We start from the raw sequence: 26,474 nt of genomic DNA, 5'->3' as shown, positions 1-26,474 counted from the left end.
CCGGACCAGCCTCGATGAAGCTGCAGCAAGCATGGGGCTCTGCCTGTGGGTCCTTCCCATCCTCCAATGGTCTCCAAGTTCCCACCCTGAGCCCTGACAATCCCTGATCTAAACAACACGAGCTGGTGGGTAGGGGAGACGGGATGGCTGGGCTGGCAGCTAGATCTGCTCTTTTCTGGTACTGTCAGATCAAATAGCTGCTAATTGACCAATGTGTCTCCTTTTGCTGAGCTATTAGCCACAGCACCATGTCAGCTTCCTGACATTAATTATCTGTGAGTTAGCAGTATCTGAAAGCATAAATAAGGGTTTGCCATAATGGCAGGGTAAGCTCAGGACTGCAAGGACTGATGTGCTCACCGTGCCCTGGTGTGGTGGGTGCCATCGCTGGGCACAAGGCCAGCACGGTGTCAGGTACCATGGAGAGCAGCCAATTCTCCCCCAAAACCACTCAGAGTTTGGCCGGGACCATCAGCACCATCTCACTGTGCTCCTTCTCCTCTGCCTCAAGCTCAGGCTCAGCCTGTGCCTGCCAGCACTGCCAGCCAGCTGACGGTGCCCCTCACTCTCCCGCCTCTCCCCGCTCTCTGTGCTGAGCCACATGGCAGGCACTCAGGGAAGTCACATCCAGGAGGAAATGGAAGCAGTCTCCAGCCCACACTTCACTCCCGCCAGTGCCAAGCTCACACATGGCAGGGATCTGGCTGTCACCCAGCCCTTGCTCTTTGCCAGCATCTGCTGTCCCAGGGAGCCTGGGGACACCTCAAGGACAGACTGGGCTGCCTGCAGCACCCACAGCTCTTCTGCTTCCCTCTGGTGTCCCTGAGCTCTGCCCCAGCAGCTGCCCCAGGCAGCTTTTCTCAAGTAGCTTTACCTAATTCCTGCAGTGTTGAATCCAGGTCCCACAGGGGACAGCTCTGACCGTGCGTGACACACGAGCAGGGAAGGACAGCCCCTTGCCATGTACCCTGTCACCTGTCACCCTGCCCATGGCTCCACTCCTGGCCTGTTTCCATGGGCTTTCCTTGTGTGTTTAACCCTGTTCTTGGAGCAATTAAATTCCTGCTCTGTTGAAATAGCCCGCGGGTTCAGTAGTGAGAACATGGAGTGTGGTGGGTTTCTGTCCCCCAGGGCAGCTGATACCCCCCAGCCAGTGGCCAGATCCATGGCACACGACATCCTTCTTGGCATTTCACCAGTTACCACCTGGGCAAGGTGCGCAGCAGGTTCAACCAGCCAGGCTCGCCTTTCACTGGAGTGGCACAGCTTTGAGGGAATCCAGACCTGTAGCCAAAGGGAGATGGATAAGACCTTCTGGAGTGTAATTGTAACAGTCTTGCTATTTTTATTCCCTAGTAGCTAAAATATTTCAAAAAGTGAATGACCCAAGGTCATTAAACTGTGTAAAGAGATTACTGAAGGTATTTCCAGACATCTATCAGAAACCAAGTCACCATGACTGCTGATGACTAGAGAAGAGCACAGGTTGGCAAACAGTAAATTGTCCTGGTTTATATCCCTTCAGAATTTTTGCTGAGGTTTCCTAATTCTTCATATCCAATTTGATGACCACATTAATTAAAATTAGAGTTGAATAAGAGGTACCTTTATCCTCTTATCACCCTATCTAGTATGAAGAATGAGTCTAACTTTTGAAAAATAGCATGAAGATAGATAACTGTATAATACAGGTTCTTTAAACCAGTTTCTCATTGAAATGTTGTTATTTTTAGGGACTACTTCTGCTTGCCCATAATATTCAAAAGAGATGTGCAAAGATTGTTTAAAAGTTGTAGGCTGCAGCAGTACATCGCTCATGACTCCATGCAAGAGGCACTACAGAGCATCCCTGCCACTCCCCTGGACAGCAGCAGTGTTACTGGTGTGCCCTGAGTGATGGATACGATGCAGGCAATAACACCCTCACTGTCCAGGGGTCCCATGGGGTTTCCCAGGCAGCAGCATCTGTGATGAGCAGGATGGGGCTGGCACATCCACTGCTGGAGTGAGCACATGCTCCCAGAGGCCTGTCTTTAGAGGCCACACAGCAGCACTAGACACTGCTGCTCATGGCAAAAATACAACACAAATTGTTATAGCAGGATTAGACTGGGTTTTTTTGTCATTCTTTTTATTTTGTTTCATTGGGGGAGAAAAAAAAATATCAAGCTAGAGCTAACATGATCAAGGTGTGCCCATGAGCAGCCCAGAATGCTGTGAAATCACATAAAAGATTTGATCACAGTCAATATCAGCTGCTGAGCTATAATAGCTTTTGTGATTCTCCTAACAGGATTTTAATTTTATGTTTATTATTTGGGGACCAGCGAAGCACAGGAAATGCCCGCATGGTGATACAGGCCCCTTTCCCTCTGTTCTCCAGAAGGCTGGGAAGACTGAAGCGCAAACCAACCTGACTTTCAGCATTTTCAATTTTTATTTGTGTTCCCCAGGCTTGGCAGAAGAGAGTGAACTTAATTAAAATCAATGAAGAAATAGAACGGGTTAAATCACAATATGAATATTCTTGGTGCCAGTACTCAGACAGTGACTCCTCCAAGGCTGAAGGGGCCTCCAGTCCCCTATTGCCTCCAACAACAGCACAGCAGGCCCCCTGCCGAGGCTGTGCCCTCCCTCCCTCGCTCCCTCCGCAGGGATGGGAGATGGGAAGCAGCCAGGATGCGCTGCTGCAGTGGGCAGTGCGTGCTGTCCCGGGCACACAGTGCGTTCCCCGGCACCCGCGGCCACAGAGCCCGCCCCGCCTCGCTGGCCAGCTGACCCCGGTGCAGAGGGGCTGCCAGCCCCAGCTCCACAGACCCCAGCTCCCTTTCCAGGGGTGAAGGAGAGTTGTCTCATTCTTTTCCTCAACTGGGAAGCTTGTTTGGCAGTGTGTGTTTTCCACAGCCACACACAGCATCGTCTTCCCCTTGCCAGCTATACCTGGGGCCCTGCTGCAGAGCCAGAACTGGGAACAGGCTTGGGACACGTTGGCAGTGGCAGGAGAGGGGCTGCTCCTTGTGGGACGTTCAGCTTCTGAGACCCACCACAAACCATGAACAGTTCAGGAAATGGGAACAAAAGAAATGGGGAAAGGAGCAGCAGGGGAAGGGGATACCAAGGGGGAAAGCCCAGCCCCAGCCCAGCCCCAGCCCCCCCCCCTTTCCCTGCCCCTTATTCCCAAATGGGCTGTTTCAGGTCTATCTCGGATAGCTTTTCAGAAGCAAATAACAGCTTTTTGGAGTCAGCTGCCAGCAGGCTTTGATGGACTTTAAAGCTTATCAGAAGTGAATTGCCATTTGTAGTGTGCTGAGCTCTCCAGCCACCAGTGGGCCAGAGCAGTGCCAGGAATGCCTCTGGGCTGGCCTGCATTGGTGGCCACAGCACTTGCCACCCTTGTGCCCACAGGAGATCTGCTGAGGGCACCCAGGTGCTCCTCCCTGGCCAAGAGCAGACACCATCACTGCCCTGCGGCCTCCTCAAAAGCTACTTTTTCCAAGCCTTTCTGAGTGTTACAAGCACTACATGGAGCCACAAAATGGAGCAGCAAGCAGCTGGTGCCCCTCAAGTGGGGCAGAGCCCTTGGCTCGGCGTGGACCACGAGAAACCACGCAGCCATGAGGCAGGCCCAGGCAGACCATCCGCCTTGCCAGACTCGGCACTGCCTCCTCCTCACCCTGGGAACCTGCAATCAGCATCATACCAGGGCTCCGTCCTCCCACCACATTTAGCTGCCGCCATAGCCATCATGCAAGAGCCAGGGGGCCTCCTCTTTCCACACAGTGAAGGGTTCAGCCTTCATAAAATAAAATCATTTTTCCATTGTTTAACACTGCATGCCAATCCCTTCCAGATGAATTAATTTCTTAATCACACTTTTGATGGAGGAGACTGTTAGAGCCCATGCGGGAGTGGTTAATATTAGTACCATTTAATTGTCGAAAGCTTTTCATATCGTAAACCAGGCACACAGTCGAACAATAAACCCGCAGGTAACAGGCCTCCCGGCACTCATAGCTCCTGGCTCTGACAGCAGCTGCCACGTGCCAGACCAGGATGGCTGGTGGCTGAGAGGGCTCTGCCACATCGCCGGCCCCGGCAGCCCCAGCCTCGCTCAGCGCAGCGTGGTGACCCCAGAAGGACTGCGGGAGCCCATCGCCCCCCTCCAGGCTGGACTGCTGCCAGCGGCGGCCGTGCGGCACAAGATAGTGTTCTGCACATACATGGCTGTTCATGACTGCATTTTTCTTCCAGTCAATCTTTCACAGATTTATGCAAGAGAAATGGGAACATTAAATGTCCCTTTGCTGTAATTCAGCATGCACCAAGAGATACAGATTTAAATATTTAGTAGCATGTAACTGGCTGAAAGCCTCACCAACATTTTTAAAAATCACTTCTTAATAAAACTGGATTGAAATATTCCCCATGGTTAGAATTTATGGTTGGTAATCGGTGGTATTGTGATTAATAGGAGTGAATATATATTTATGGCCAACAAATATTAATGAAGAAATAATATGGGAGCCCAACTTCAGGCTGTGCAGATACTGTTGCTCTGCAGCATTTCTTGAGAAATGCTGGCATGAAACAAACACAAAGGCCAGATCAACAGTGTTGTTAGACTGAAAAATCCAGGAGGAAAGGAACGTGGTCTGGACTCAGAGGCCAGCTCGAGACGGATGCACTTGGTGGGAGCCTCTGCTAGAGGCCGCACAGGCATGACTGAACTCGCTCCTTGCCTGCAGATCAGACATCCTGTGTCTGAGTGGAAGCCTGCAAATGCTCCTGCACGACTGATTCCTATCAGGGTGAGCCATTAATTTGCATGTGTCTCCCCATGATTATAAACCTGGAGGCAAAGCCCTCAGTAACTGCTCCTCTCTTCTGTGCAGTGGCAGGAAGACATTTATCTTCAGGTGATGATCTCGATTACTGCCTGGGTGCAGTGCAGGCGGGACCAGCATGCTGATTTCTCTGCACTTCGCACCCAGCAGGAAGAGTTTAGTTTTTAGTGTCGGCTGTCTTCTGCACCAGAACCTCAAATTAACACAAGAGCCAGACCAAGGAATCCGAGAGAGTCCTGGGGATCCATCAGATGACAGGTCCTCCCTCAGACAGCAGGGTTCATGCCCATAGGGGCTCTGCCTGCACCCCAGCCTGGACTGAGCAGAGGGAGCCATCGGGCTCCCCAGGATTCGTGGGGTGTACCAGAGCCCACGGGCACTGAAGGCAGAACACCATCCCAGGGGACCTGCTTCAGGGAGTCACCTTCACAGCAGGAGCACTTGGAGCAGCTGTGATACCTCCCTGCCCTAGGAGAAGGCTGACACTCACCCCCACACCAGCAGCACTGCAGAGCCATGCTGTCAGTGAGAGCCACAGCAGCCAAAGGAAACATTTCCAGCATTAAATAAAACAGACATGTTTTTTCTACAATAGAAGCTCTCTGATCCTCTCTGATTTGCATAAACAGACAATTTGGCTATAAACAATTTCAATATAAACTGGTATTTACATATAGAACAACTCACTCAAAATACAATTAAAGGCCTTGATGGATTGTAAAATGTCAAAATATTTAAAAGGCTTCAACAAGTGCTTCGTTTACATCTCCTTGGTCAGACATAAAACTGAAGTCTGTTTACATTTTCTCGGCCAGAGCTAGAGCACATGGAGCTTCTGGCTCCCTGCATCAGCACGCACAGGGATTGATTTGCTGGTTATTCCTCCACACAAGGAATCATCTGTGTTTTCTCTAAGAACAGATTTAAAATAGGAAGACTACGGCTCACCTCACAGCTCTGCTTGCTCAGTACCCTTAAAGGAATCTGCAGGGCCACTGTTTTCCATATTGTCCAGAAAAGAGAGGCTGAGAGGATGCCATGCATCCTTTAGAAAGACAGAGCTATTGCACCAGAAAACAAGACCTGGATCTCACCCCAGGCTGCCTGAAAACAGTAGCATCCTAAATCAGCAGCAGCCTTTGCCAGTTTGGGCCAGAACTTCTATCTGTCCAGAGAAAGCATCTGACTCCTCAGCATTCACCAAAACAAAAACCAAAACCCACCTCTCCCCGCTCCCCACAGTGTCCCTTGCTTATGAGCTCTCCCCTTCTCCCCATCAAAAAACCGAGTACCCAACACAAAGGAGAACAGTTCCAGTATCAGCAGAGTCCTGCTCACCCCAAAAGGCTGCAGCCCTGCCACGAGAGGTGGGAGATACATGTCCCAACCATACTTGGAGAGGAAGTACAGCACAGCCCAGGTCCCCACATCCTGGAAGATGCACTACCAGGAGGAGGGTGCAGGCAGGAGCCTCGCTGGCACAGCAGACCTACACAGCTCAGCTCACCAGGCAGGAGTTTTGCAGTACATGGCAGCCAAGCGAGGTGGCAGGAACCAGGCTGCACACTCCTGTCTGGTTCAGCTTCACACCCTCAGAGCTTGGCTGTCAGAACCAGCACACGAGTCACCCAGCCAAGACTGTCCCAAGTGCCACCAGTGACAGATCCCTGGAAATCTCACCAGACACTTGGTATTTTTAGCCCCAAGTTCTCTGCCTCTGACTGCGCACTGAGGTTATTTGAGAAGAAAAGAAAGTTGGAGCTCGAGTTGCTTCCCAAACCACGAGCCTAACACACCACCTACTGCTGAAATAATAAGCAAGAGCGATTGGCCTGTCTGACCATTCTCAGAACATTTTGAAAGCTGCTCATAAATGCATTTCTTTTCTTCAAGGTCAGATTCTTCAAGGGCTACAGGCTGAACAATTCTGCATACATCCTAAAAATACAGAGCTTATTTATAAACTGTTTAATGTATTTTAAAGGGCAGGCACTCCACATTTTACTTTTTATTGCCACGTCCATCTATGCCGCGGTGTTTATCCTCTGTTATGCTGAGGTGTGTCTCTGCAGCCCTGCCGCTGTGCGGCTGACACGGTCCAACACCAGGAGCTCAGTCGAGTGCAGCCCTTGCAATCTGTCAGAGCTCATGGAGGGGATCCGCACACTTTCCCAAATACCATTGAGCATATAAAGCAAAGCAAAAACCCATAAGCAATCACTGACCACGGAGCTCAAAGAAAGCAAAGACTGAGAGCTACACTTACAAAACCCACGACATCAGCCTGGGAATGTGCTGCAGGAGCAGCTCCAGAAGGAAACAGGCTTTACTCATGGCAGAGCAATGTCCTTGATGCTGGGAGCCTGTTCCATTCACAGGGAGCCATTTGCCTCCCTACGCTCTTTTACGCTTCTTTCCAGGCTGCAGCAACAGCCCAACCCCTCTGCCTGCCTGCAGGCTGAGGCTGTGTGTGAACCCAGGCTCTGCCAGCACGCTGAGAGCCCCTGCACCCTGCTGGGGGGCACAGGCAGCAGGATAAAACTTCGAGTGAGCCCAGTATGCTGAGAGCCCCCACACCCCACTGGGGGGCACAGGCAGTGTGGGCAGGTGACACACACCTTTGGGAGGTGCTGCCCAGAGAGCCTGTGTGGGTCACCTGCTCCTCTCCTGCTCCCCACTCCTCCTGCTGGGCAGTGGTGCCCCTCAGCTCACAGCCCCCACCAGCTCCCTGCAGCACCAGCTCCATGTGGGACAGGCAGCAGAATAAAGGGACCATTTACTCCACCAGGTTCAACAACACTGCATTAACTGCGCTTGCAGAGGGTTCTCATCCCTCCTTAGCCTGCCCCTCAACACCATGAGCACCTGGCAGGGCCTTCCTGCAGTGACTCCTCCGGTGGATTGTCCTTCCCCAGGCCATGGTGGAGTCCTTTCTTTGTGCTGCTGCTGCTGTTGCAAGTTGCAAGTGTAATTTATTATAATGCAGCATATGGATGTTCTCTTTTCCATTTGTCTGCATTAAATAATTATTTAAGCTATATTAGGTATTTTTCAAATAAACTGTCAGCATGTGAAGTTTTCGTATTGTAGCTGGAGATTTAGAGCAGCAATTTGTATGGATCCTGGCCCTTGCATGGAAAGGGCTTTCTACAGGCTGAAATTTTGTCATGACCATGTTTTATGAGATACTAGAACTTAACCTCAAAATCTGGGGAGAAGGGAGAAACGGGTGAGGGGAAACACGCTCTCCAGGGTGCCTGGCACAGCAAGAGGCTCCCAGTTGTGCTTCTACTGGAAACTCAGAGGCAGCAGCTGATGGTGGGGCAGCAGAAGACAAACCAGCGTGACTGCCACCCCAGGTCACAGGTACCCACATCCCCGGAGGGTGCTCCAGCACTTCTGACTTGGAAGCTGCAATGGGGAGGGATCTGAGGTGATTTTGCACAGCTCAGAAAAGGGGGCTCCCATGGGTGGGTTAGGACACGGGGTGCCAACCATGCCACTGTTCCCTAGTGGGAAGGGAAGGGGGCAGGGGTGCAGCAGAGTCCAGGCAGCAGAAGTCCTGGTGCTCTGGGTGCACCCCAAGCCCGGCATCAGCTGCGGGACAGGGTCTGCGTTGGGGCCTCTGGGAGGTGCCAGGTGCCTTTTTGCCATGGCAGACCCTGCACAGGTGAGGGCTGCTGGCCAGCATTGTGCTCACTGTGTTTCACCTGGTTGGTGCCTAAGCACAGTGTCCCCAAGAGTCACGTATCATCCCACCAACAGCTTCAACCTGCGTAAATATAGAAACTCCAAAGACCAAGGGACAAGTTACTTGTGACACACACAGCACATGACACAGCCACCAGCACATTTGGACTGTGTCTGCATCATGGGATGGTCAGTACAGAGATGGAAACCTACCCAGTTTTCAATTCCTGCAAGAAAGCACATTTTTTCCTTTATAGATTCTTGACACTTAACCTACTCAATGTTTTTTATTTGCATTGATCACATTTTATAGTATGATTAAATTTGTATGGAAGAGAACCAATTAGTTTTGTTTTACACTTATTGAATCCACTTTATGGTCAGACAAATTAACTCTCAGTAGTTAGCTTGATTTATCCAGCAGCATAAAGCTTGACAATCTGTACGCTCAGATAATCAGTTTTAAAAGAATTATCTTTATTGTTATTTTTCCTGCTTGAGAGAAACCATTAAACCTGGAGACGGATATGAAGAAGAAGCCAACACTCTCTGCAGACTGGCGCTACCTGGAGATTTCAAAACTCAACCTGCCTGTTGGCATCCTGCCAAAGCCTCTGCCAAGAGACACCACTGTGTTCTGGACAGGGACAGTTTCCTGGTAGAGAGTGAGTGCCAGCAGAGTGATCCTGTCCTGAGGAACAAGAACCGGGCTGTTTTAGGAAGATCACTTTGCTCCCTGCCAGGGAACTGTACATAGGGACAGGACCTAAGGGGAGCAGAGAGCACCCAAGCTGCTGCCCCAGGGAGCAGCTGCAAATGCTGAGCCAAGAGGGTGTACCCAGGGAAAATTATCAATGGGAGAGCTAGAGGAAGGGCTCAGGAAAGCAAGCAGCCTGGGCACCCTGTCAAGCCCTGCAAGGATGGAGACTTGCCGATAGATGCCCCTTTCCCCTCAGCCTCCACCTGGGGTCTGCCTGTCCCATTTGGTCTGCAGTCTGTCCTGAGCACAGGAGCTGTCCTGCCGCTGTGGCAGGCACTGGAGGGGGTGGCCCTGGTGAGAAGCATGTGTAATGGGGGTGAGCCTTGCTGTCCTCGCACACAGCTCACAGGGCATCGTTCTTTCCATTGTTGTGTCACTACAGAGATGTCTGTCAGGATGGGGCACAGGCCATGGCTGATGGCTGCCCTTCAGAAGTGGCCTGCTCCAAGGCTGTCCTCTCTCTCTCTATCACTTGGGCAGGGCACACAGTTTGGAAGAAACGATTGCCAGTGCTGGTGATATGTTCCTCTGTGCTGGAACAGACCCCTTCCAGCTCAGCACAGAGATGGGTCTCTGTGAGGCCTTCCTCCTGTATTCCTTAAGCTGGGCTCAGCAACCTGCTCATGGCTAGCAGAGACCACAAAAAGAGAGGTTTATTACTGGCAGAGTGACACTGCCATTGACACAAGGACAAATGGGCCAAGGAAGCTGCCTGGCACCTGGGCAGCTCTGAAGCCCAACCTCATTTGTATTCGGCAGCTACAAGTAAAAAGAATTTGTTACCAGTTAGTAAATGAGATGTAGTTAATAAATTGGCACATGTGAGCAGGCTGCCAGTTGTTCTCATGCAATGCAATAAATGAAGAGATGAAAGTTGATTATTTCATGAGAAGGATCTGTTTTGTTAAAGGGCGAGGTGCATGAGAGGTGTTACTTTTTGGCAGGCAGTGGCCATGTTTGATGATCATTCATTTCACGGATCTTCACACGGCAGTCAGGATGCTGCCAAGTCTGCTGAACTGTGCAGGGGAGCCCCTTCCTGACAGCTCCATCACCACCAGACCCTCCCACCTCCTCAGCACCTCACGCACAGGGAGCTCCTGTCACTGAGGCACGATCAAATACGGCAGGGACAGAAGGAGCCACATCAGGTTACCCTGTACAGCAGCTAGATAGGAAAACCTAATATGTTAGAAAGGAAAACTGTCCCAGGAAAAAGAAACTCTGGAAATCCTGGGAGCAAATCCATTATCAGGCCTCTCCTTTGCCCCTTATTGATCCTGTAACATAGAATTCAAAAGTAGCACCTTTTACCAGACATAACAGTAGTTGTTCTCCAAAATATCAAGCCTAAATATGATACTGAGAGTATATCAGCAACAGACTTAAGAACTGGGAAACAGAAGTGTAGTTTGGAGGACTGCATCCAACAAACAAAAGCAGCCCAGCACTCCTTGGAAGTGGGTACAACTTTGCCGGGTCCTTAGAGGACACAATTGCACTTTTCCCTTGCAAGGGTCTCCTTAAAAAGCTTCATATGTGCAGATTCCACAACTGCCACTTGGCCAAGCCGTGAAGCACTGTGAAAGTCAAAGCTTGTGCTGGGAGCAGCACACCATCTGTTCAGGCCTGAAAGACAGGAAACCACTATCACAACTCCAATCTAATCATGATCAGCTGGCTGGCAGCTGACAAGCAGACATGCTGTCTGGTGAAGAGCAAAAATGCTTATCAGCTGAGCGCTGCAAGAGAGAAATGAAGTGTCTGATGCACTGAGGGAGAAGCACAAGAGCGGGCAGCTAAAACAAGGCTAACAAGAGAGGCAAGTGTTGTGGTCCAGTGAAAACTAGGGAATACCTACACAAGGTTCCTCCACTTGCACCCATACACCTCTGGTTAAATTCACATCCACTATCAAACAGTAGGGAAAATGTGTAGGCCAGGAAGCAGTCAAATACATTCACAGGAACAAAACTAAAGCCTCCAGCAGAGACAGGAACCAAGTGCTATGTGTGAACCCCAGAGCACAGGAACTAAAATATGCACTGGATAGAAACACTTCATCTCTGGGAAAGCGTGGAAAATGTTCTGTGGAAAGGACAATGACAGCAGATCCCTGAAGAGGCTAAAGTCTGTTCTACTGAACTTCGGGATAGTAGTAGTATATTTTACTGAATTTTTATTATTAAACTGTTCATACTTCAACCCATAGAAAAAACCCACCTTCTTCTGATTCTCCTCTCTATCCCACTGCGGTGGGAGAGTAAGCAAGTAGCTGTGTGGGACTGAGTTGTTGGCTGGGACTGAGCCATGACAGCATCTCCTGTTCAAACGCATTTGCTGTGTTTATCTCCCTTCCTAACCTTGTTATCCCAGGAGCATCTGAACACCCACAGCCATTAGTGATGTAGATGCTCCAGACCTACTGGGGAACTGACCCTGGGCAGTTCTCTGTGCAAAGATTTAACTCCATAATGAATTTGTCACTTTCTTATTGGGCTAAATAGTGAATGCCAAGGAACAACATATTTCTGCTAGTTACTGTGACATCCCTCTTGGGGTCATAGAATCACAGAATGACTGAGGTTAGAAAAGGCCTCTAAGACCATCGAGTCCAACCATTCCCCCAGCACTGCCCAGACCATCACTAACCCCTGTCCCCAAGTGCCACATCCACACATCTTTTAAATCCCTCCAATGATGGTAACTGCACCACTGCCCTGGGTAGGCTGTGTCAGGGCTGAACAACACTTTCAATGAAGAAATTTTTCCTAATTTTCTAAATCCCATCTAAACCCCCTCCGTGCAACTTGAGGCCATTTCCTCTCGTCCTGTCCCTTGTTCCCTGGGAGCAGAGCTCGACTCCCTCCTGGTTCCACCCTCCTGTCAGGGAGTTGGAGAGAGCAAGAAGGTCCCCCCTGACCCTCCTTTTCTCCAGGCTGAGCCCCCTCAGCTCCCTCAGCTGCTCCTCATCAGACTTGTGCTCCAGACCCTTCCTCAGCTCCATTCTCTTCTCTGGAACTGGCCTGCTGCAGAACTGTCCTCTTTCAACACCTTGTGGAAAGCCCCACCTAAATAACATCAAATTTAATTTTGGGCAAACTGGAAGATAAAAAAGGTGAAAAACTTAACAGAGACATATTTGCTGTAATGGTATGACAGCTATTCCTTGAGCAGCACAAAGCACAGCCCTGCCTGTGCTCAGCTCTGCACAGGAAATGGTAATAAGAGTTTGCCAGTCATGGTTGTTTCCTTATTGATGACAATGGGGATCTGTAATAGACATAGATTGTCCTGAAACTTCTCTTCCATTTGTCATTTCAAGCTTGCAGTTTGAATCAAAGGACTTATTCAAAAGGTGTTTCGAGGATTTTGCTGCATTTCTGTTCTGTATGTAAGAAGCTTTAGTTGTTTCTGAAACAGCCTTGTTTCAGCCAACTTCAGCACTCAGGGAATTGCAGCAACAGAGGCACCATAAAACACCCGGTGCTGGATCACACCTACAGCCTCCCACCAGCAAACATGAATCTCCTGTGCTGTTATTGGCCAAGACACAGTTGACACAGTCAACACAGCCAGTACTAAGGAAACAGAAAGCATGTTGCATTTGAGTAAGATGAAGGGCTAACTCCAGAATCACAGCACACCCTCACGGATCATAGCAAAAGGGAGAGAGTACCAGGGAGGAGAGGCAGGAAAAATCCCTCTATCCCCAGCCCAGCCCTACAGCCCATTAGAGCCACCACTCCGGCAGACTGGGTGTGCTGAGCAGGGTCTGACACTCCAGACAATGCTAACTGCCCAGGCAGGTGTAGCTGGGCACAGGCCAGGCTGGTTGCAGGGACGGGGACGTGGACAGTGTCTGTGCCATGCAGGGAGCAGGACTCTGGTGTGAGGGCTGGGGACAGGGCCAGTCTCTGGTCCCCTTTTCCTGTGGGCATATGGGAAGTTGAGCCCAGGCCAGGAGTGTCTCTGTAGAGACAGCTGTGGTGATACAAAAGCCCTGTTTTCATGTCAGATGGAGGGAACAGGCAGCACCTCCCCAAAAACAGAGGCGTTTTCTTCAAGAGCTGTAGCTCTAAAACCACTTCTCTGCAGTTGAAGCGATCCAGGATGTGCATCTCTAATGGTGAATGGCTGCAGCAGCAGCAGCTCAAAGCCCTGACCCAGAAGAGGCTCCTGCAAGCACGATGCTCTCAGAGGAGGCAGAGCACAGTCCGGGGGGCAGTGCAGCCCCCCACTTCGGGAGAGCCTCCTCCAGGGCAGGAAGGCTTCATTTCACTGAAGAAACTGAACTCAAGAAGTTTTCAGGCTACTAGGATACATCCAGTTTTGCTTTTTAATGTTTGTTTTTTCTTTTTCTCCTGTCTTTGGTCTTTCATTTCTTCCTGGAACAATAACCAGAGAGGATAAGCATGCTTTAATCTGCTCCCAGGGAAAGGTGGAATGCTGATTGCTTGCTCTGCCTCTTTTGGACAAGCGTTTTTATCCTGTATTGCTACGGGGAAAGGTCTTTGCTCTTCAGGCACCAGCTTTTGTCTTTTTGTGAGCTGAAGGGTTTTTCCCAAAGTGAGTACTGAAATGCTTCAATGATCTTTAAAAGAGAGTTCTGCAGATTTTGTGAGATTTCAGGCTGCAGTAAAAGAAAAGTCTAACAAGCTGAATGTCATTTTTTTTAAGGAGATAAGAAAAAGGCTACTGGAGCTGTCAGAGTTTAAGCTTCAACCTTTATGTTTACAAAGCAAAAAGGGCAATTAGATGTGGAAAAATAAATTTTTCCAGGACTCTGCCAGTGGTTGTGGTTTGTACTCAGACTGCTGAATGACAGCTAGTTTAGTGCTGTAGGCAGGGACTCAGCATAGAGCAGCCCTGACATTTCTTTGATGCTAAGTAGTGTACCCTAATAAAGACGTTCTTTGAAGTCATTCCCTCTTGCCTGGCATGCAGGCATTACAGAGCATTCCCAGTGCAGCAGGACTGGGACCGCGTGCATGCTCCATGCCTCCTGCACCTGGCATTCCACTTCCCTCCCCACTTCAGACCTCCTGCACACCTCTGTTCACTGAACCTGAGGAAGAAACTGATGGAATAAACCCAAGATAATAGCTAAGAGGCAAGTTCTGTGCTTTCATCTCCTGGCTATTTTACAAAGCCTGTTTTCACCAAGGTGTTGACAACAGAAAACCTCATGGTCCTGTGAGCACAGAGTCAATGAACAAGCACAGCCCAGCATGTGGCAAGGACAGCTGCCCAAACTCACAGCCAGTTGCAGTCGCCCAAGCACCTGCATGAGCAGCTGAAGAAAGACCTGTTTTCTCGGCAGACGGAGTGAGCTCCTCTCGGCTCTCTCCTCTGCACCCTGTCAGTCAGTTCTGAGCCTGTAGGCAGGTCAGCACAGGTCGCTGTGCAGGCAGGGCATAGGCTGCAGACAACAGCCCCCCAGGTGCCAGCTGTGAGGTGCTGTCTGCCTCCTGCTCTTCACACATTTCTTCCCTCTTCAAAGACCAAAATGCAAAAAGAGAGATGAACAGAAGTGGGGGAAGGCACTGGGAAGCCCATCTCCAAGTGTGAAGTGACAGCAGATGGCAGAGGCACTGCTCTATGGCAGATGAAGAACATGTCAAAGGCAAAGCCATTACACCAGCCTGCCTGCCTGCCTTAGCTCCCAGCTCCCAGCACCCATTCGACTTGGATCTCCTGGGGACACAGCACGTCCTTGAGCCTTCTCCCACAAAGCTGCAGGCACAGGCACAGCCTGTGAGGTGGCTCCTCAACCCCTCAGGAAGGATGCAGCAGTGCAGGGTCAGACCATGGCCCTGCAGCTCAGTACTGCCTGGGTGTGAAATGTTCCTTACATGCTTAGCAAAGTACTGCTGTTCCCCCTCCCATTTATCTCCCAGAGCATCAGTGACACAACTACAAGCACGGCTTTTGGCACACCTCCACATGGAGACTGATGCCTGGGCATGCAGCACTGGAAGGGAGCAGCCAGAGCGACAGCAGCACACAGCTGCCAGTGGACAGAAGACCACAGTCCTACCCCCGGTACTGGAGCAGACCATCCCAGAGGCTCTGTATGTCCTGCTCTGCAGAGAGCTGCAGTCCTACACATGAGCACAATGCCTAGCAAGAAAAGGAAGAGATGATCAGAGCAAACTGGGAATGGAGCAGGGTGGGCAGAGAACCTTAGGAGGCTCCAAATTTCCTGTTCATTTAGGACCAGATTCTTCTTCCTTCTCTTTGTGCTTCTGCACTCACATGACAGTCAGTGGTGTTGTGATACAGCCCTGGTGTTCTCCTTCTGAAGCGGTTCCCTCGTGTGGCCACAGGCTCAACACTCCAAGCCTCCCCTCCACTGCATCTCCTGGCTTGCCTGCCACTTTAGCCCATTACAGACTGGGTGTGATTAACACACACTTCCAGTTACTGCATCAGATTCACAGTGTTTGTGAAGAGGTCTCCAAAAGTGATTGATATCATGTCATCGCCTCCCTCCAAGTTCATGAGCATGGGAAGAGGAGTGCCTTCTGCTTACTAACCCAGATCATTAGGAACAGTGTGGGAGCATACGTCTGGGAGACAGAATTCCAAGTGAATTAACTTGTTGAACAAGCATGGGAAATCCTGCTCTTACTATTTACCCAAACAAATGCACAGACAGAGCAGTTTCTATCTGCTAATAAATACAGGGTAAGTTTCACATCTCCCTGATCCAGGGCAGGAGCACACTGAGGCTGCAATGTTCAGGCAGCGTAAAAGAGCAACTTGTTAATGAACGGATGATAGTACTTTGCCTCCTTTGCTGTTTAAAAAGTAAGAATCAGGGGAAGTTATTCTAAGACAATACACGAACTGCTGAATTGGTTCTGAGCTCCACAGACTAAACGGGATAAAGAAAATTAGAAATATGAAAGGCAGTTTTTAATTCTTTGCAGCACTTGTTAGTGTGAGGCAGTGGTATTTCTTATTGCAGTGAACTGTATGTACATAGAGGTCATCAGTTCCTACGAGTTCCTTCAGCCTTTTCCAGCTGTTCACATTGGTCTCCAGGAAATGCCTGCACTCTAGGGTTTCACATACTGCAGATCTGCACAGGAACGACTGCATCTCAGTGACATCCAAGTGTGGAACCCACATGTGCCCTCAGCAGCTGCCACAGACAGATAAAAGAGACAAACGAGCTGCAACTGCTGTTCTTATGTAGGGCCCTCTAAAAGCACAACATGTTTTTACGTACAGCTGACTGCACCAAGCAATAATCCTCATTCTCCCATGCCCAAACAGCCACAGTGCACATGCAAACCACCCTTGGACACATGCCAAATGCAGGGTTTCCTGGAGCCCATAGGGAAGAGTTCATATGCTTGTCTAGACAATAGGCATGGGAGTAGCAATGGGACTGCTGCGCAGCAAGACAGCGAGTCTGCTACACCCCATCCCCTGCCCTGTGCCCCCCAGCCCTCATGTACCCCCTCTGAGTGTCTGCAGCGGGACACAGTCACCCAGTGCATCACTGTGCTGAGAACCAGCCCTCACAGTGTCCAGAGGAGTTTGGAGGAAACACAGAACAGTAACAGGCACCAACACAAGGCAAAGACTTTTTTGCCCCTGGAATTTCCTGCTAACATTGCTCAGGGATCTTCTACACAGATCACCAGTTTCCTTGTAGTTTGCTCCTGCAGGCACAGGTCTGGCACTCAGCCACCATCACCAGCAGCACAAAGCAAGGCCAGACCCCAGCAGGCCCCACTCCACGGCCGTGGCCGTGACCGTGTCACTCACACCCCGCAGCCTGTCCTGCCTGCAGTGGCATCCCTGGAGGTCACATCGCACCCCTCATCCTTCCCTCCTGTGGAGCCAAACTGGAAAACTGAACTCTTGGTATTGTTGTTGCCCAAAACGAATCTTACAAAGAGTGAAAACTTAATTAATTATAATACTTAGCACTGCTATGCTGCCTTTACGTTTACAAAGCACTGGGTAAACATTAACTAATTAATCTACGGTACCTAGCAATTATATAGTTCTTTATATTTTCCAGATCCTGTGCAAATGTTAGCTAATTAATCCACTTAATTATTTCCATGTTTTATGTTCCAGAGCACTGTAACTGGCAGCACAAGGAAGAGCCTTAGCAGGGATAGTCCCAAGCACTCTCAGCTTTTATGTGCCTGACACCTTTTGGGAAGATGTCTCCAGAAGGTGCCCAGTAAAGTAGATGAGCCATCCTAAAAGCCAAACTACAGAAATAAGAACTTTCCATCAGAAAGGTCCTAAAAGAACACAGGGTTTTGGAAGTGCTCCCTGGGGGGGGATTACTGAAACACAGAGATTTATTTGTGTGGCAATAATTGAGAAGCTCATTTTATTCCAGTAAATTCTTTCAACCACAATCAATTCATATGCCATCCCAAATAGCGGAGGTCAGCAGAGCACAGCGAGCACCTCGGCAGGCGCTGTTGACAATGTTAAAATGCAATAAACAGAGAGTTGTGGCTCAGCATGAGGGGTGCACATTAATCTTTGTTTGTAGAGTGCTTGATTGGCAGACTCAGTTCTTTTAGGGCCTTTCCGATGAAAAGATATTTCCGGCATGCATGGCCTTCCCAGTGGCAGCATTCCCACCACCCTACGCCACTTCACCCCCGGATTCTTCTCACACTGGGTGAAGATGCTGTACAAACCTGCAAGGAGGAGGAGAGGAGCAAGCAACAGGATGGCTCCAAGCAGCAACACTGCTCAATCCCACTCTAAAATGCCAGCATAGAGGAGCCACATGTTTGCACACCAAGGAGGTCTAGCAGAAGAGAGAGCAGGTGTGTTGGAGGAGAGAGTCATTATCCAAAGGAGGACAAGACCAAAGGGGGAAGATGGATACCTGATGCCTTTCTGTGACTGCTCAGTTGGGAGCAGGGAGATTTTCAAGATCAGTCATGGCCCCTTGGTAAGATCAATCAGACAGGGAGGCAGGCAAAGGGCTCTTTTCCAAGGTCTCCTGAGCCTTCAATTGCAGCCAGATACAATCAGCACGAGATTTGAAGAGTTCCACGTGTCCTCTGCCGCGGCTGCAGCACCAGCACTAGCAGCAGCTGGGACATGCCACAACAGATGAGTACGTGGTCCCAGGGACAAAAGGCCAGACAGCTGGGCTACAGCACCTGTCAAGGACCGATGCTCACAGTGACCCGATTTCAGCATCACTCTGCAGCTGAATCTGCCACACCACCCCCAGCCTGGACCAGCACCCTACGAACCTGCACGGTCCTGCAGCCCCACTGCCGGCTCAGGCAGCAAGGTCAAACCCATGCTCAGCAGCTGCTCCCTGCCCTCTACTCTTGGGGCTTCCCCTCTGGCCATGCTAGGTGGAAGGGACAGACAGGCTGAGCACCTGGATGAGAGATAAGCAGCCCATGGTGCTGTGCCTGCTGCTCTTGGGGGAGTCAGAGGTGAACCATAACTTCATCAGCCTACAAGGAAAAGAACCAATTATCTGGCAATTGTATGCGGTCCATTTCAGTGGGAGGCTCATAACCTAACCAGCCCTTGTAGTCATGGGGAATAAAATATATGCTGACACCAGTACACAGAGGTTCCCATTGGAAGCAACTTTCACTGCAGTGTCATGAATCTTTTCAGAAGCAGCTTGAGAAGATTCATTCTGTGTATCAATCTTCCTGGGGAGCAGAGCTGACAATGGTCGTACATAACGTTTACACCAACTCACATGCACAATCTGTGGCTGTCTGCAAGTCCTGCCCCTGACCAGTGCATTAAATACAAACATATGACAAATAAATGTGAAAGAGCTTCTCCAGGGGTAGTGAAATCCTCTGCTTTGGCCACTGTTGGCTCCTCAGGCTTCTGCTATAGTGGCACACTCTCCCCTTGGCTCCAAGGGGGAGAAGGGAAAGCTGTAACTCTTCTGTTTGTTCAGGTGACCCATTTTTTATGAGCTGAATACTTTACTTTAGGTTTTTATGATGATTCTGTGACTTTATGTCTGTCTTGTAATCACAGCACTAGTCTGGAGCAGAAGCAAAGCCCATAGCAGCTGCTGCCTTAGTCAGCTGGAGGGGAAGCAGCTGCCCCACCACAGTCCCCCCAGAACAACCCTGGCTGGCCACTGCTGGGGTACCACAGCTGCCTGGGTGCCTGGCTCTCCACCACAAAAGCTCCCCTCTGGCAGCTGGCCAGCCTGGGCAGGTGGACTCACACTCTGCCACTCTGATGCCATGAGGACCCAGAAACTCTAAGCTGAGCAGAAGCTCACTGAGCAGGTGAGTCGGAGCTCCCTGGCTCAGGACCTTCCATGCAGTCAGGATTCCTTGAGCAGTATTTCTAATGCCATATCAGTTGCCACTCATGTTCCTTGAGGGTGGGGGTGGCACATAAGCAAGGATGGAATAACCTTAAATTCCACATCTTCTGCAGAAAGCATATGATGCATCCTTACCAGAAATCCAGGTGCACATCATGTGCTCCAGTGCTGCTGGGAGCACTCACTCCACGTGCAGGAAAATCCGTCCAGAAGCAGCATACTGCTGCTGTAGATTTTCCCATGTATTCAGCTCTTGTGTGTCTTTTTCTGTCTTCAAGATTCTCATGGTATTTTTTAATTGATAGCAAACCACCTTAAAACTTCCCCTTTCATCATCAGAGAAAACCTCACCATTCATCCCCTGTTCACCCCCTGTGCACAGACACCACTGGTTACCGTGGCTGTGGGAGTCCCCCATTTAATCAATGAAGCAAGCAAATACCTAGTTTGTGCTGCCAGAAGGATGTGGCATTTGAATGAGATTCCCCCTCCCTTACCTTGGTGTGTGCTTCACTGTTGGTTCACAGATACACCTTGCACTCAGGGCCCTGGGGCTGTGATGCAGGATGCTCCAGAGGAAGGCAGCTCCTGAGCATGTTGTGAGCTCGACTTGGGGGACACTGCCATCACTCGTCAGCCGGTTTGTACGAGTGAAGGGTCATCCTAGATTAGAGTCTTGTGAATAAATTCCTGTGAAGAAAGAGGATAGAAAGGAAAACATCTTACAAAGCACATAGATTTTGGCTGCCTCCATCTTCCACACCTCCACACGGCTGAAGTGCAGCTCCTGATCACCAGCTCTGCCCAGATCATGTGGGCAGCAGCTCTGAGCTGGGAGCCTCTGTGCCATCCTCTGTAACACCACATTGAAGACAAGAGAGTCCAGAAGGGGTGTCCAGGCTAGACTGAGTCCAAATCCAGAGTTAAGAGCCTTCTTTCTATATGTTGTTATCTACAGCAGCTGAATCATGGATGGTGCTTCATTAAGCTTGAGATTTATCAGCCATTGTTAGTGCTTCACACAGTAACAAAATAATATTTTAAAGAAAACAGTCATCAGAAGGAAGCAAGCCCAATGGCTGCCGGCCCTGCCGGCCCCCACCGAAGCCTGGCAGCCTGCCTGCTGCCAGCTCTGACAGGCAGGCAGAGAGGGGAAAACCCCGCATGGCTCTTTTTATTATGAAAGCCCTATATGAAGCTGCAAATGTATCTGTCACCTTCTAGCACATTGTTTACCAGCTCTCCTCAACATTCCCCAAACAATATTTTCTAGAGACTGTAATTCAATACTACGCACCCCAGAGCTGCAGCATCAGCCCAGAGAGCAGCATGATGAATGTATCGTGTTCCTTCAGGGCTTGGGCTTGGGAACTAGTTTGTGCTGTTCCAGCTGTTAATTATCCCTCTGCTTTTTGCCAGTCTCCTCCCAGCTGTGCCTTTGTATTTATCATATGGGTCTACATACACTAAAAACATTCTGACTCTTGAAAGTATAAGGAGCAATTTATCCCTTTTGTGCAACACGAGGCGGCTCAGGGGACCAAATAGCAAGACCTGATCAATAAGGCCCTCACTAGATTAGAGGTACTGGGGCTCAGACCTCATAGTGCTTGTTTAGAAGAAATGCAAGAGAATGCACTGTGAATGTTAAGCACAGACACAAATATATTTTCCACTGCTCTCCCTTCCCCAGCTTGCATCCCAGAGACATCCTCACATTAATCACTGCTGAGGAGACCATCCAGAGCCAAGCCAGCCCAGGCCAGGCTGCTGACTGGGAAGAGGTGTTCCTGCTCTCCCAGCCGTGGCAGCACTGGCTCCACAGGTAGGCGGTGCACAGGATGATGCCCAGGCAGCAACCGCACTTTGCTGGGGAGCACCAGACCAGTCTTCACCTGCTCAGCCCCAGCACCCACTCAACACACAACAGTGCCCACAGCACCTCCAGCCCCAGCCCCGGTCCCTCCCCGGATCACCCAGGCTCCCGCCGAGAGCTGGGCTAGCAGCCTCCCATCTGCTGCTCTCTCAGCTGCTTGTTACTCTGGTCTCACCCAGGGAGCTGTGGCCCTTTCCCAGGACACTCCTGCTCACTCTGCAGTCCCACCACAGCTCACTCATACTCCCAAACCTTTTGTTAGTGTGTAGTATAAATGCCGAAGGCTGCACACATGCACTTTCATAGCATGCAGTCCAGAGGACCAACCAGCAATACTAACAGGTAACTTACAGGTGCAAACACCAGTCCGTCATATATTTCTGGTGAGTGTGCCTTAGTCCTTTGTCCACTCTGTAATGCACCCTCCCTTTCTCACAGCTCCAGTACTGCTGCAGGGCTTTCTCACACCTGCGCTGAAGTCTTGTTCTTTGCTTATGACAGCTTGGATCTCTTGTGAAACCTGCAGCCTACCAAAATAGCCATGATGTACCTGGTTCAGGATCCCTGCCAGGACTGCTGTCCTGCCTTCCACCAGTGGCCAGCATTTAGAAACATCACCCCTTGCAGCACACCAAGAAAGCAAAGCAAATACTATTATTCCCCACTTGGGTTCTAAGGACCTCATACAGGTAATTAAGAGATGTAATTAAGACCCATGCTGCCACTTCTTGAGCTGGGAATTGCTGATATTTAATGAAATTTTCCAAATATTTTTAATAGAAATTTCAGGTCTTATTCCTAATATGACATTTATCTTCTATTAGCATGAAAACAAATAGAAAAGCCTGAGAATCATTGCCTATATTAAAAATTACTTCACTGTTGGTTTTATTACCTTCCCCATTAAGCTGTCACCTCTTCCCATTTTTGTAATGATCAGCCAGTGAAATCTGTCATCTTTTCCACGTGATTTATACAGGACCCCAGTGATAACTCTATTCACCAGGATGATAATTATCAGCTATATTATTAAGGCTGCTCGGTTGCCCTAGGGGATAATGTGCCAGGAAGGTTAAAATATTGACAAGCAATAAAGTATGTATTAGAATTACACCAGTGCCAGGATAGATAACTGGCTGTGAGCAAGGAACTGAGCTACAGCTTTGCATTTGTCCAGCAAAGACAGCAATGCCATGTACACTTCCTTCCAGGACTGCAGCAGTCTAGGCCCATCATCTGGAGGGGACCCCAACAAAGGCTGCGCCCCATCCCGTCCATACAGACCCCAACAAAGGGCATGTCCCATCCTGTTCATGTTTATTCACCACTTAAACCCTGACGACCTTGCCCTCAGCGAGCTTCTTTATGATTCGTAATTGAACAGGATGTCGTAGCTGAAGTAGGGGAGGTTTTTCCACAATTCTTCTGTATTTCTTCCCATGCCCCCTAAAAAGTTTGTCTTCATAAGAATGGCAAAAGGAGGGAGAGCAAAGAACTGACATCTCTGAAACGAAACATTGATTTCTTCTGGGACTGGAGCAGCAGGTGCATGCCTTATTGGTAAAATGGTATATAGGTATAATCTGAAGGACATTGCTGAGATAAATTGCCCCTTGGTTCAGGCACTAACAAAACGAAGCACTGAATAACTTGGCACTACATCTGAAGCAAGACTATAAAACTAACCTTGGTCATTCCTCCAGATCTACTATTGTTACATCAAGAAGAGTAGACGAGGGATTGAGGAGCTTATAAATAATTTCTCATGGAAAGCACGTACAACAGCCAGAACAAAAATCTCTCTCTAAGAAAATGTGGAAAAGTGGTAGATTTAACCTACTTCAAAATGTCATTTTTTGAAGAAAAAAAAAAAACCAATCCACATCTCTTTCTTGATTTTTAAAGGATGTATCTGTACTGCAGCAGCATGGTAAGCACCAAGCCCTAAACCTCGCTTTGGCAGCTGAAGGAATTTGCTGCAGCAAACCCTGCCACTTCCCTCCAGTACAATCATGTTGGAAATAGATGGTCACCTATGGCTAACCATGACTGAAAAAGAGCTGTAAGACATTTAATAAACTACATTGATTAACTTCCCTCTGCTAAAGAAGTGCCAAGGACTATAGAAACTATTTATCTCAGGTTTATCCACAGTTTGCTGTTTTTGTCCAGGGAAACATAACTAATGTAGAGGATTGACGTCCTGCAGACAAGGGTCAGAGCTCTAGCCCAGCTAGCCTGAGACACTTGGAAGCATATCCCTGGAATATGGGCTTGTGCCATCCTTTCACTGGCTCTTTGAATGAGTCACGGACACTGGAGAATGCATCCAAATGCTACTAGAATTAATTCTACAAAATATCCTTTCTCTGTTCGCCACAAGTACACAAGTGAGAGTATATGGCTTTCTTTTACTCAGAACCTTTCAGCCCAGTGCTGTAGATGCAGCCTTGTGCTCATGAGCAACAGTTTTCCAATGCAAGATGTGCAAGACACGCCCCGGGGGCAATAAGCAGATTCAAGAGTCCTATAATTACAAATCATGCAAGAATTAGCTGTAGTGAGTCCATGAGGCACTCCAGCTCCTCTCTGCATGCTCTCTGGTGTCCCACAGGAGATACTTAATGCAGTTCCAGATGAGAAGCTCCTTGGGTACCCACAACCACATCTGTCTTCAGGCTTCACATTTACTCTAGAGTTGGACAACCTATTTCTGCAGCACATTGCTCTGGTCTTCAGATGACTAGAACTCTGCAAGGACCATAGGGAGCTTGCCTTCCTGACTGCTCCCCACGATTTTCCTCCTCTGTCCAAGGAGTCCTACATGTGTCACCCCCAATGCCAGCTCCAGCACAAGCACACCAAAGCCCTCAGAGCATGCCATCTGTTCCCCATGCAAGTGGGTTCCCACGAAGAGGCATCACTGCAGTCAGTGCTCCCCTCACACAGTAAGGTAGGCTGACTGCCCAGAAAGGCTCCTTTTCTCTGGAAACTTGTTGATAACTTCCCCAGTGACCCCCACACCACATGCTGCAGGAGGTGTAAGAACATGGCTAGATGTCCAAGAGTTTCCTCAGATGAGAGCTTTGTGGGACTGATTCGGAATGTCTGGCTCAGCCTGGCCACATCTCGTGCTGTCCAACACCCTGTGACAGAATGAGCAAGACTCGAGCAGCACAAGGTGGAACAAAAGCTCATTTTGTCCACAGGTACCTTGGGAGCTAAGCAGTGTAACACAAACACATGGGGAACAGGTGACATAAACGGAGGTGAATTAAAACCCACATCTCAGGAGGGCAATGGCTGTGCATGCAGCATCTGCTCAGCATGCAGCTTCAAAGCAGCACGAATTTTAAGTGCTACCATTTACAAGAGGTTCATCTTCACCTTTTGTTTGACTGTAAATCCCTGAAGCTCATCTTGTTAAGGAAAGGTGTGAGACGGCAGGAGTACAGTACCTCTTCCTCACCTCCCCACGTGTGTTCCCCTCTGATGCATTACAGATCATCTCCAGGAGAAATACATCTGCATTACAAAGTATGAATATGCTTTTCAAGACCAGATGTATGTCCACTACATGCCTTACAGCAGGAGACAGAGTCCTTCATTTCCATTCACCTGCTCCCACCATCAGCTGAGCCTGCTCAGGCCAGCAAGCCCAGGAGGTGTTTCCTAGGTGTGCTATGGGGAACAAGAGTACTGGGTGTGCTGTTTTGGTAGGAGCTTTCCTGTGCTTGTCTTTGCCTCATTATTAAAGTGTCCAGTTAAAACCACGAGAGAGGCTGGTGTCAGCCTGGCGAAGGCACAGGAAGATGGCCCATATATCCTCCTTCCTACCAGAAGCACTGAAGGCTGAACTCCCTCCTCATTTGGAAGAAACTCTTCATATTTAATGACAGAGAATTAGAGAATACAGACTCTTAGAGGAAAGCACACTTAAATAACACACCATTCCTTGCAAAGTGCATACAAATGCCTACTTTGGCTCTCTGAACACTATTACCTAGCATTATAATACTTTGCAGAGCACCGAAAGACTGTGTCTACAGGACTATTACCTCTAACTCCTGATAAAATCTCTCCTGAAGTATTTTCCTCCCAGTGTACCTTGCAGATGTTTTCCTTTTTAATTTGTCAGAGACAAGCAGCTGCACTTCTGAAAATAACATTATTCAATAACACTCTGCTTACTGCCATATCTCCTTTCTCAGCTAGTACTGGTTATGCTTATCCTTGTTTATCAGAGGGGCAAACTGCAGCCCAGGCCCATGGTTTAGGTTAATATGACAAATATGTTCAAATAAAAATCGACTTTATACTACTGAAAGCTCTGTAGCTATGAAAAGATGGGAACCATGAAGTGTTCTTATAGCCCAAGGGCCCCTGGCATGGGACTATGACAGCTCTTACCTCTGCCAGCACAGCTGAGCTGCAGCTGGGCTACCCAGACAAGATTTCCATCCCAGTGGGCTGTGTATCCAGTATAGATTCTTTCAGCCAGAAAGAGAAGGGCGTCCCAAGGGCTCAGCCCTGCCTAGCCCTGAGCTCTGACTGCCTCCTTTTCCTGACAGCACACAGATCCCTGTGCAGGCTTCAGAGGGTCCGAGCAAGGCCCTCTGCAAACCTCTTCAACCTGCAGCTCCAGTGCTCTGGCCCTGCTCACCCACCCTCCCTTCCCAGTCTCAGACTAGTCCCTGCTAGAATCTATTCCCATATCCTTTTTTTTAAGCAATGCTTAGGAAATATTGCTCCATGCAACAGCTACTTTCATAAGCTCTGTCTTGCACAAGAGGTTGTTTAATACTGGAGATGTCTTCTTCGTGGCTGTGAGATTACGAACATTTGGGATATCTGCAAATGAACCTTAAACCTTAAATCCCAGTGTTCATTCATGTTTATGTTTACGTTCTTCCTTTTTCTCAGCTTTCTCACTATGGTATTCATCTTGTTAAACTGTCACGGATACATGTGCCATGTCAGGAGTAT

At 49.2% G+C, this 26,474-nt stretch overlaps 1 long non-coding RNA gene across 2 annotated transcripts in view; it reads right to left on the bottom strand.

Moving 5' to 3' along the window:
• LOC127472951 (uncharacterized) overlaps positions 1-26,474 on the bottom strand; it is a 142,982-nt gene that overhangs the window by 76,368 nt on the left and 40,140 nt on the right. For both annotated transcript variants that reach the window (XR_007905220.1, XR_007905221.1), the window contains one exon: positions 20,110-20,302. This is a non-coding gene — a long non-coding RNA (uncharacterized LOC127472951). The remainder of the gene's footprint in view (positions 1-20,109; positions 20,303-26,474) is intronic.

Source organism: Manacus candei, unplaced genomic scaffold (genome assembly GCF_025592945.1).
Source record: "Manacus candei isolate 608988 ecotype Guabito, Panama unplaced genomic scaffold, ASM2559294v1 h1tg000002l, whole genome shotgun sequence".
Classification (NCBI taxonomy): Eukaryota; Metazoa; Chordata; class Aves; order Passeriformes; family Pipridae; genus Manacus; species Manacus candei.
This window is presented reverse-complemented; position numbering and strand designations above follow the sequence as displayed.